General features: G+C 41.9%; 1 protein-coding gene across 2 annotated transcripts in view; it reads right to left on the bottom strand.

The window, feature by feature from the left end:
- Positions 1-12,689, bottom strand: part of PRELID3A (PRELI domain containing 3A) — a 48,970-nt gene extending 36,281 nt beyond the window's left edge. Inside the window, exon 1 of one of the 2 annotated variants that reach the window (XM_027525606.1) lies at positions 12,506-12,689. The gene's annotated coding sequence lies outside the window, so the exon portion shown is untranslated. The remainder of the gene's footprint in view (positions 1-12,505) is intronic. The other variant, XM_027525605.1, reaches the window with a different exon arrangement.
- Between the last annotated feature and the right edge of the window lie 54 nt (positions 12,690-12,743).

Below are 12,743 nucleotides of genomic sequence, written 5' to 3'. Positions count from 1 at the left end.
CAGATTAGAATCTGAGCTGTCCCCATAGCAACTCCAGAGATCAGCACAGTGTTGGAGGGCATCCTAGGGTGGTGAAGTGGACTATGACTCCAAGCGAGGGAAAGGACTCTGACAGCAGTGACTCAAGAAAAACATTTATTATTCTTATGTTTCAACTTGCTCTGTAGATTCTTTTGGATGTTCCCCCCCTCTGTTAAATTGTCAATTTTATTGGCACTATGAAATCTAATTAAACTTTTGAGCTTCTTTTTTTTCTCAGTCACATTTTTTATTGCCGTTCTGTGGAGCTTTCCTTTTTTTTCTTTTCTCTTTTCTTAATTTTAATTTTTTAAACCTATTATTTTTTCTACATTTATTCCTTTGTTTGCTTTTCCTACTGTTCTTTTCCACTTGCAGTTAATCTTTAATGTATTTAAATCTTCTTTATCTACCTCTATTTAACTTTGCATATCTATTCAGTCACACTTTTTATTGTTGCTATAAACCTCTGCCTCTACATTGGGCTTTTGCAGTTCTGTGGAGTTTTCCTTTTTTCTTTCTTCTTCCAGTTTTTTTTTTTTTTCCTTTTCTCTTTTTTGTTATTTTAATTTTTAATTTTTTTAAACCTATTATATTTTTTTCTACATTTATTCCTTTGCCTTTCCTACTGTTCTTTTCCCCTTGCAGTTAATCTTTAATATATATAAATCTTCTTTATCTACCTCTGTTTAACTTTGCATATCTATTCTTTTTTTTCTTTCTTTCCTTTCCTCTCAACACATCTGTTGGTTTTGTTTTCATTGCTTTATTCCCCACATGGCACTTTGCTTTAGTTTTGTTTTCCAGTTTGGCTTTAGTTTTGTTCTTAACTGGTAAATATAATTTTTGATTCCCTTTGTTTGCTGGGTCAATGTACTGTACTTTATTTTTGTTGGACTGTTTTCACTTTGCTCATGGATGTATATGTATATGTGTATATTCCATTATTTTCATTATTATTTGCCTAATTTTGTAACAGCCATTTGTCTGGGATTCATCTTTGGTTTCTCATTTTTGGATATTTTTTTAATCTCACTTAATGCCATAACCACTTGTGGAATTTTCGTTTCTGACCAGAGATCAAGCCTTGAGCCTTTGGAGTGGGAGTACTGACTCCAAGACCCTAGACTACCAGAGAACTAATCCTAGGGAGTATCAAATAGAACTCACACAAAGGAAACCACGTGAATACGAGTCCTGGCATCACCCAACCACCAGTAGCACCCTGTGCAGGATGCCTCATCTAAACAGCAAACAAACCAAAAATACAAATCCAATCATCAGCAGACAGGATTACCACCTCACTCAGAGGAAAAACAAACAAAAACTCAGCACAAATCTCACCCTATAAGAAGCTTACACAAACCATTGGACTGACCTTAGAAGGGCAGAAACCAAAAGGAAGAAAGAATTCAACCCTGAAGCCTGGGAAAAGGAGACCTCAAACACAGTAAATTAAAAAAAAATAATGAAAAGGCAGAGAAATACTACACAAATGAAGGAACAAACTAGAAACACAGAAGTCCAAATAAATGAAGAGGAAATAGGCAAACTACCTGAAAAAGAATTCAGAATAATAATAGTAAAGATGATCAAAAACCTTGAAAACAAAATGGAGAAAATGCAAGAAATCAATTAGCAAAGACCTAGAAGAATTAAAGAATAAACATACAGAGACAAATAACACAATTACTGAAATTAAAAATACTCTAGAATGAATCAATAGCAGAATATCTGAAGCAGAAGAACAAATCAGTGAGCTGGAAGATAAAATGGTGGAAATAACTTCTGAAGAGTGGAATAAAGTAAAAAGAATGAAAAGAACTGAGGACAGTCTCAGAGACCTCTGGGACAATATCAAACGCACCAACATTTGAATTATAGGGATCTTGGAATGAAAGTTATGACCAACCTAGATAGCATATTGAAAAGCAGAGACATTACTTTGCCAACAAAGGTCTGTCTAGTCAAGACTATGGTTTTTCCAGTGGTCATGTATGGATGTGAGAGTTGGACTGTGAAGAAAGCTGAGAGCCGAAGAATTGATGCTTTTGAACTGTGGTGTTGGAGAAGACTCGTGAGAGTCCCTTGGACTGCAAGGAGATCCAACCAGTCCATTCTGAAGGAGATCAGCCCTAGGATTTCTTTGGAAGGAATGATGCTAAAGCTGAAACTCCAGTACTTAGGCCACCTCATGCGAAGAGTTGACTCATTGGAAAAGACTCTGATGCTGGGAGGGATTGGGGGCAGGAAGAGAAGGGGACGACAGAGGATGAGATGGCTGGATAGCATCACTGACTCGATGGACGTGAGTCTGGGTGAACTCCAGGAGTTGGTGATGGACAAGGGAGGCCTGGCATGCTGCGATTCATGGGGTCGCAAAGAGTCGGACAAGACTGAGTGACTGAACTGAACTTGCGTGGAGAATCCCACGGACAGAGGAGCCTGTTGGGCTGCCATCTGTGGGGTCACACAGAGTTGGACACAACTGACGTGACTCAGAAGCAGCAGAAGAGAAAAAGAAAGGGTATGAGAAATTTTTTGAAGAGATTACAGTTGAAAATCTCCACAACATGGAAAAAAAAAAAAAAAAGGAAAAGAAAATAATCAAGCCAAGAGGAACAAAGAATCCCATACAGGGTAAATCCAAGGAGAAACATGCCAAGACACATACAACTAATCAAACTAACAAAGACTAATCACTAAGTTTAGTTCAGTTGCTCAGTCATGTCCAACTCTTCGTGATCCCATGAACTGCAACACACCAGGCTGTCCATCACCAACTGCTGGAGTCTACCTAAACCCATGTCCACTGAGTCAGTGATGCCATCCAACCATCTCATTCTCTGTTGTCCCCTTCTCCTCCTGCCCTCAATCACTAAGAAAGAATATTAAAAGCAGCAAGGGAGAAGCAACAGGTAACATACAAGGGAAACCCCATATGTTTAACAGCTGATCTTTCAGCAGAAAAACTGCAGGCCAGAAGGGAATGGCAGGATATATTTAAAGTACTGAAAGGGAAAAATCTACAACCAAGATTACTGTATCTGGCAAGGATCTCATGCAAAATTGATGGAGATATAAAAAGCTTTTAAGACAAGCAAAAGTTAAGAGAATTCAGTACCACCAAACCAGCTTTACAACAAATGTTAAAGGGACTTATATAGTCAAGAAATACAAGAGAAGAAAAAAGACTTATAAAATCAACCCCAAACAATTAAGAAAATGGCAATAGGAACATATATATCAATAACTACTTTACATAAAAATGGATTAAATGCTCCAACCAAAAGATACAGACTGGCTGAATGGATACAAAAACAAGACCCACATATATCCTGTCTACAAGAAACCTACATCAGACCTAAAGACACATATAGACTGAAAGTGGGATGATGGAAAAATATACTCCACACAAATGGGAAGCAAAAGAAAACTGGAGTAGCAATCCTCATATCAGACAAAATAGACCTTAAAATAAAGAATATTATAAAAGATAAGGAGGGACACTACATAATGATTAAGGGATCAATCCAAGAGGAAGACATAACAGTTCTAAATATCAATGCACACAACACAGGAGTACCTCAATACCTAAGACAGACACTAACAGACATAAAAGGAGAAATTGACAGTAACATAATAATAGTAGGAGACTTTAACACCCCACCCACACCAATGGACAGATCATCAAAACAGAAAATTAATAAGGAAACACAAGTCTTAAATGATACATTAGATGAGATGGATCTCATTGCTATCTTCAGGAGATTCCATCCACATGCAGAAGAATACACCTTCTTCTCAACTGCACATGGAACATTCTCCAGGATAGACCACATCTTGGGTCACAAATCAAACCTCAGTAAATTTAAGAAAATTTAAATCATATCAAGTATCTTCTCCAACCACAATGTTATGAGATTAGATATCAATCACAAGAAAAAAACTGTAAGAAACACAAACATGTGGAGATTAAACAACACGTTTCTAAATAACCAACAGGTTACTGAAGAAATCAAAAGGGAAATAAAAACATTTCTAGAAACAAATGACAATGAAAACACGACAACTCAAAACCTATGGGATGCAGCAAAAGCAGTTCTAAGAGGGAAGTTTATAGCAATACAATCCTATCTCAAGAAACAAGAAAAACATCAAATAGACAACCTAACTTTACACCTAAAACAACTGAAAAAAGAAGAACAATAAAACCCCAAAATTAGTAGAAGGAAAGAAATCATAAAAGATCCAAGCAGAAAAAAATGAAAAAGAAATGAAAGAAACTATAGTAAAGATTAATAAAACTAAAAGCTGGTTCTTTGAGAAGATAAAATTGACAAACCTTTAGCCACACTCATCAAGAAAAAAAGAGGTAAAGAGTCAACAAAATTAGAAATGACAAAGGAGAGATTACAACAGACAATGAAGAAATACAAAGGATTATAAGAGATTATTATGAACAACTATATGACAATAAAATGGATAACCTGGAAGAAATGGATAGATTCTTAGAAAAGTTCAATCTTCCAATACTGAATCAGGGAGAAATAGAAATTGTTAACAACCCAATTACAAGCACTGAAATTGAAGCTGTGATCAAAGATCTTCCAAAAAACAAAAGCCCAGAACCAATGGCTTCACAGGAGAATTCTATCAAACATTTAGAGAAGAACTAATGCCTAACCTTCTAAAACTCTTTTCAAAAAATTTCAGAGGAAGGAACCCTTCCAAACTCATTCTATGAGGCCATCATCACCCTGATACCAAAACCAGACAAAGACACCACAAAAAAAGAAAACTACAGGACAATATCACACTGATGAACATAGATGCAAAAATCCTCAACAAAATTTTAGCAAACAGAATTCAGCAACACATCAAAAAGCTCATACACCATGATCAAGTTGGGTTTATTCCAGGGACGCAAGGATTCTACAATATATGCAAATCAATCAATGTAATACACCATATTAAAAGATAAAAACCATATGATCATCTCAATATATGCAGAAAAAGTCTTTAACAAAATTCAGCATCCATTTATGATTAAAACTCTTCAAAAATGGGCATAGGTGGAATCTACCTCAACATAGTAAAACCCATATATGATAAGCCTACAGCAAACATTATTCTCAATGGTGAAAAACTGAAAGCATTCCCCCTAAGATTAGGAACAAGACAAGGGAGTCCACTTTCACCACTATTATTCAACATAGTTTTGGAAGTCATAGCTACAGCAATCAGAGAAGAAAAAGAGGTAAAAGGAATCCAGATAAGAAAAGAAGAAGTAAAGCTCTCACTGTTTGCAGATGACATGATACTGTACATAAAAAACCCTGAAGACAGTATCAGAAAATTACTATAGCTAATCAGTGAATTTAGCAAAGTTGAAGGATACAAAACCAATACACAGAAATCACTTGCATTTCTACATACTAACAATGAAAAATCAGAAAGAGAAATTGAGGAATCAATCCCATTCATCATTGCAACCAAAAGAATTAAATATCTAGGAATGACCTTACCTAAGGAGACAAAAGAAATGTACACAGAAAATTATAAGACACTAATGAAAGAAATCAAAGACGACATAAACAGATGCAGAGATATTCCATGTTCCTGGGTAGGAAGAATCAATATTGTGAAAATGACTATACTACCAAATGCAATCTACAGATTCAATGAGATCCCTATCAAATTACAGGTGGCATTTTTTCACAGAACTAGAACAAAAAAATTCACAATTCATATGGAAACACAAAAGACCCTGAATAGCCAAAGCAGTCTTGAGAAAGAAGAATGGAGCTGGAGGAAACAACCTTCCTGACTTCATATTATACTACAAAGCTACAATCATCAAGACAGTACAGTAGTGGAACAAAAACAGAAACACAGACCAATGGTACAAGACAGAAAGCCCAGAAATAAACCCATGCACCTATGGGTACCTTATTTTTGACAAAGGAGGCAAGAATATACAACGAGGCAAAGACAGCCTCTTAAATAATGGTGCTGAGAAAACTGAACAGTTATGTGTAAAAGAATGAAATTAGAACACTTCCTAACACCAAACACAAAGATAAACTCAAAACGGATTAAATACCTAAATGTAAGACTAGAAACTATAAAACTCTTAGAGGAAAACATAGGCAGAACACTCGATGACATAAAGCAAGATCCTCTATGACCCACCTCCGAGAGTAATAGAAATAAAAACAAAAGTAAACAAGTGGGACCTGATTAAACTTAAAAGCTTTCACACAGCAAAGTAAACTATAAACAAGGTGAAAAGACAACCCTCAGAATGGGAGAAAATAATAGCAAATGAAACAACTGACGAAGGATTAATTTCTAAAATATACAAGCAGCTCATACAACTCAAAGCCAGAAAAACAAACAACCCAAACAAAAAGTGGGAAAAAGGCCTAAAGAGACATTTCTCCAAAGAAGACATACAGATAGCTAACAAACACATGAAAAGATGCTCAACATTGCTCATTATTTGAGAAATGCAAATCAAAACTACAATGAGATATCACCTCACACCGGTCAGAATGGCCATCATCAAAATGTCTACCAACAATAAATGCTGGAGAGGGTGTGGAGAAAAGGGAACGCTCTTGCACTGTTGGTGGGAATGTAAATTGATACATCCACTATGGAAGAGAGTATGGAGATTCCTTAAAAAACTAGGAGTAAAACCACCATATGACCCAGAAATTCCACTCCTAGGCATATATCCTGAGAAAACCAAAATGGAAAAAGACATATGTACCCCATTGTTATTGCAGCACTGTTTACAATAGCTAGAACATGGAAGCAACCTAGATGTCCACTGACAGATGAATGGATAAAGACGTCGTGGTACATATACACAATGGAATATTACTCAGCCATAAAAAGGAACGTCAGTCAGTTCTGATGAGGTGAATGAACCTAGAACCTATTATACAGAGTTAAGTGAATCAGAAAGAGAAATATAAATATCATATTCTAACGCATATATGGAATCTAGAAGAATGATACTGAAGAACTTACAGGGCAGCAATGGAGAAACAGACATAGAGAACAGACTTATGGACATGGCAAGAGGGGAGGAGAGGGTAAAATGTATGCAAAGAGTAACATGGAAACTTATATTACCATATGTAAAACAGATAGCAAAGGGGAATTTGCTGTATGGCTCAGGAAACTCAAATAGGGACTCTGTATCAATCTAGAACGGTGGGATGGGGCAGGAGATGGGAGGGAGTTTCAAAGGGGAGGGGATATATGTGTACTGATGACTGATTCATGTTGAGGTTTGACAGAAAACAACAAAATTCTGTAAAGCAATTATCCTTCAATAAAAAAATAAATTAATAAAAGAAAAATTCTACAAGCTAGGCTTCAACAGTACGTGAACTGAGAATTTCCAGATGTTCAAACTTGATTTAGAAAAGGCAAAAGAACCAGAGATCAAAGCGCCAACATCCATTGGATCACAGAAAAAGCCAGAGAATTCCAGAAAAACATCTACTTCTGCTTTATTGACTACACTAGAGCCTATGACTGTGTGGATCACAACAAACTGTGGGAAATTTTTAAAGAGATGGGAATACCAGACCACTTTACCTGCCTCATGAGAAATCTGTATGCAGGTCAAGAAGCAAGTTAGACCTGGACATGGAACAACGGACTGGTTCCAAATTGGGAATGGAGTACGTCAACACTGTATATTGTCACCCTGCTTATTTAACTTATATGCAGAGTACATCATGCAAAATGCCAGACTGGATGAAGCACAAGCTAGAATCAAGATTGTAGGAAGATATATCAATAACCTCAGATACACAGATGACACCACCCTTATGGCAGAAAGTGAAGAGGAACTAAAGAGCCTCTTGATGAAAGTGAAAGGAGAGAGTGAAAAAGGTGGCTTAAAGCTCGACATTCAAAAAACAAAGATCATGGCATCCAGCCCCATCACTTCATAGCAAATAGATGGGGAATCAATGGAAACAGTGGCAGATTTTATTTTCTTGGGCTCCAAAATCACTGCAGATGGTGACTGCAGCCATGAAATTAAAAGACACTTGCTCCTTGGAAGAAATGCTATGAAAAACTTAGCATATTAAAAAGCAGAGACATTACTGAGCTGGTAAAGGTTCATATAGTCAAAGCTATGGTTTTCCCAGGAGTCATGAATGGATGTGAGAGCTGGACCATAAAGAAGGCTGAATGCTAAAGATTGATGCTTTTGAACTGTGGTGCTGGAAAAGACTCTTGAGAGTCCCTTGGACAACAAGATCATCAACCAGTCAATCCTAAAGGAAATCAATCCTGAATATTCACCAGAAGGACTGACTCTGAAGCTGAAGCTCTAATATTCTGGCCACCTGATGCAAAGAGCCAACTCATTGGAAAAGACTGATGCTGGAAGGATTGAGGGTGGGAGGAGAAGGGGGTGACAGAGGATGAGATGGTTGGATGGCATCACAGACTCAATGACATGAATTTGAGCAAACTCTAGGAGATAGTAAAGGACAGGGAAGCCTGACATGCTGCAGTCCATGGGGGTCACAAAGAATCAGACACAACTGAATGACTGAACAATACATCCCAAAAGGCAATTTCAGAATACGGAAATCAGGTTTTTCTGGCCCCCAGTCAAGAAACTGACTCCCTTCAGGTTTAGCTGGGTGATTTTGTCTTCCTAAAAACATGGAGAGAAGGGTCTCCCTCTGATTAATTACTGCCCAAGTGGAAGGGCCCTTACTAAGTTCTTCTCAGCACCCCTGTATGTGTGCATGCTAAATCACTTCAGTCATGTCCAACTCTATGCGACCCTATGGACTGTAGCCCACCATGCTCCTCTGTCCATGGGGATCCTTCAGGCAAGAGTACTGGAGTGGGTTGCCATCCCCTCCTCCAAGGGATCTCCTCAGTTCAGAGACTGAACTTGAGTCTCTTATGTCTCCTGCATTGGCAGGTGGATTCTTTACCACTAGTACCACCTGGGAACACTCTCAACACCCCATGGCAGTAAAATTACGTGGGATCAACAACTGCATTCACCTGTTCCAAATCAAGCCGGTTCCTCTTGAGTCCACAAAGGACTCCAGCTATGAAAAGGAAGACACCTCCAAGTGGACCTGTGAGCCCACTGAAGGCCTGAGGTTCCTATTTAAAAATCAACAAGTAGGGACTTCCTTGGTGGTGCAGTTGATAAGAATCCTCCTGTCAATGCATGAGACATGGTAAAGGAAGATTCCACAAGCTGTGGAGCAACTACGTCCGTGTGCTACAACTACTGAGCCCATGCTGTAGAGCCTGCAATCCACAACTACTGCAGTGCGCTTGCCTAGAGCCTGTGCTCCACTACAAGAGAAGCCACTGCAATGAGAAGCCCACGCACTGCAACAAAGAGTAGCCCCGCTCACCACAACTTAAAAAAGGTCCAGGCAAAGCAACAAAGACCCAGAGAAGCCATAAATAAATATATAAAGTTTTTTAAAATTACAAATCAACAAGTTGAATATATATACTTAAAAGACAGACATTGTGGGCAGGTAAGTAAAATGAGTTGGTGAGTTGGACTCCTAGCTGTCATTTTTGCTATTATTCTCTTACTTATTTCAACTCAAGAAAGCTCACTGCTGCCACCCTGAAACCATTATTCACCCTGATATTTGTCTCCCTTCTATGGGTATCCACACAAGGGGGATGGAAGAGCAACTCCATAGTACAAATATCCTTCGTAGGAAAAAAATGAAAGTCTTAATAACTGTTGTATCTGCCACAACAACCCTCATGAGGCCCTGGGGTGACCCATCTTCTACTCAGCCTCAGCCAACACTTCTTTCTACATCCTTAACCAGTCCAACTAGTCTTGGGAACCACGCATAGAAGGGCTTCTTTCCATGGTCAACTGGACATGCTTTAAACTGTCCTCAGTCATCTCTGCACTAACTTGACTGGAAAAGTACCCAGCCTTTTCTGAAAACCCACAGGGATCCAACTTTCAAGACTTCAAGATCTGGTAGTCATCTTTAGGGATAGGACATGACGCATATGCTGAAGGTCGTTTCAAAGATACAAATGCAAAAGAGGGACACCTAAAGTGATCTCAACAGAGATAGATGGGACCAGAATTCCACCCATTGTATACATCTGGGATCCTGGTAGTGCACGACCTACACCCATTTTTGAAACTGGAAAGGGGGCACTCTACCTCCTTCATTCACAGAATGTAACATAACTGCCTTGCTTGAAGAGGAATCTCTTCCTCCCAGATAAGACCCAGTTGCTAGAGGTGGGGATCCGAAGCAAATCAAGGCCCCAGCTGCACCTACTAAGCAGACTCCACCCTCACCTGGCAGAGCCAGCTTCTTCAAGTAAACAGAACCCAGATGTGGCTATGTGCTCCAGGACAGGTTAGTTTTACCCTAACCTCAGAAACCCAAAAGGAAGGCTGCAGGGTCCCATTCATGTGCGTCCCCTCTGAGCGGTGGCTACCAATGCATACACAGATGATTAACCATGGTATCCTGCACATTCGCCTTTTTAGCCCCTGGAGGAACACCACTATATGTCTTCATTCCCTACCCCTGGCTCAAGTGTGCAGCTGGCCTCTCTTGGCAGGCAGTGTAACTGCTGTTGGTCTAGTGGCCCCACAGGGAGATTTTGCCTACCACAAGGCAAGGCTTCATAAGTAGGGAATTACTCTACCCCAACCAGGAGCACGAGGAATGTACTCTCCAGACTCTCAACCTCCCTTCAGTTCAGTTCAGTCATGTCTGACTCTTTGCGACCCCATGGACTGCAGCACGCTAGGCCTCCCTGTCCATCACCAATTCCCGGAGTTTACTCAAACTCATGTCCGTCGAGTTGGTGACGCCATCCAACCATCTCATCCTCTGTCGCCCCCTTCTCCTCCCGCCTTCAGTCTTTCCCAGCATCAGGGCCTTTTCAAATGAGTCAGTTCTTCGCATCAGGTGGCCAAAGTACTGGAGTTTGAGCTTCAGCATCAGTCCTTCCAATGAATATTCAACACTGATTTCCATTAGGATGGACTGGTTTGATCTCCCTTAATCCCTAGCCAATGTAGAAGACTGGCCTTGGGCTATCTCCTAGCACAGCAGGGAAGGGTATTTGCAACAAACCATAAAACCACGTTGCACCTACATCATCACCACTGGCCAGGTGGAAGATATCCAAAAGGTATATAAAGCAGGCTCAACAGCTACACAATTTTGGAAAGGGTAACCGCAGTGCAGACTCCATATGGACCACAGTCAGAGGAGTACTGTTAATACATACCCCTGGTCCTACCCCTATTTGGACCTCTGTTCCCAACAATACTTTTGCTGAATTTTGGCCCCTGCCTTCTAAACCTGCTTGTTAAGTTTGTTTTTTCCACATTACAAGTTTCACCTGCAGGTGACAGTATGCCAGGAATTTCAACCTGGCCCACATGAAGATGGAGACAACCAACATCACCTGGACTGAGCTGCAGTTTCCTACTCCCTGCGCTCCATCCGTGTCCCGGAGGCCCCTACCTCTGACAGCAAGGTGGTCTGGACCCCACAGGTAGGGATAAGCCCTGACTCGGCTTGAAGCAGCTACAGAAGGTGGACCTTCGACCCTTAAAAGACTCTAAGGGTCCAGACTCCTTGAGGGGGGGCAATCAATGTTAGAGCAGGCAGAATGAGCAGAGAAGGGGGTGTGGGCCATGTGACAGGAGACCTTACATCCTGTGACCAGGCGGTTCTTGAGGAGACAGACAAGGGCGGGAACCTCCGTGTCAGAAAGTAACCTTCTGCTAGTTAAGCCCTCGTTACAATAGAATCACCACCGCACCCGGGCATTGCCCGTCCCGCGCCGGCCACCAAAACAGACTCGAAAGACCAAACGACGAACAAAACTCGCTGCCCCCTGAGGAGGCGGCGGCCGGAAGATCCAGAGGAGACCCCCGAGTCCCGCCCGTTAGCTACTACCCCTCTTCCCCGCCGTCCCGCCCACGTTACCGACTCGCGGGGAGAAACTTGGGACGGCCCTCGCGCTCCCGCCCCGCAGCCTCTGAATTCTCTCTGTGAGGAAACGACCCAGCCTCCGGGGCCGCGGCCAGGCGGCGAGACTCAACCCTGAACTTAGCTCCCGCTTCCCTGCTCTTCGGCCGCTGAGGAAAGCCCGTGCTGCCTACACCTCAGTCGCGGTCACGCTTGCCTGCTCAAACCCATCTGGGAAAGAACGCGCCCGCGTCCCCGCTCCCCCAAGCAGGGCCCTCACGACTTGACCCGCCACAGTCTCTCAAGTCTCTTTCCTCATTTCTTCCCCTCAGGCCCGGTGGGCCTACCTCGCCCGGGCGCACAAGTCCCCCTCACTGTGGGAGCCTGACGGCCGCGCCGCTTCACCTGCCGTCGGCCGGGTTCCTGACGGCACCGCCACTGACAAGGCCCCACAGAACAGACGCTCAACAAAAAGTATGTGACGAGGGACCTACCGAGAGAGGCGTCCGAAGAGTCGAAGATAGCCTCTGCCTGAGGGAAAGATCCACTCCGCCGGGCCTCAGCAGCGTAGGCGGGGCGCACCAACAGGTGCAGCGCCTCTGCTCGCGCCCGACCCGGCCCCGCCCCCTCCTGAGAACGTGTCCCCCTCGGCCGCCTCCGGTCCTGACTGGGGACGCTCCGGAGGCGGGGCCGGGACGTGGGGCCCGAGGGCACGCCGCCGTGCGGCTGACG

The sequence above is a fragment of the Bos indicus x Bos taurus genome, chromosome 24 (assembly GCF_003369695.1).
Source record: "Bos indicus x Bos taurus breed Angus x Brahman F1 hybrid chromosome 24, Bos_hybrid_MaternalHap_v2.0, whole genome shotgun sequence".
NCBI lineage: Eukaryota > Metazoa > Chordata > Mammalia > Artiodactyla > Bovidae > Bos > Bos indicus x Bos taurus.
This window is presented reverse-complemented; position numbering and strand designations above follow the sequence as displayed.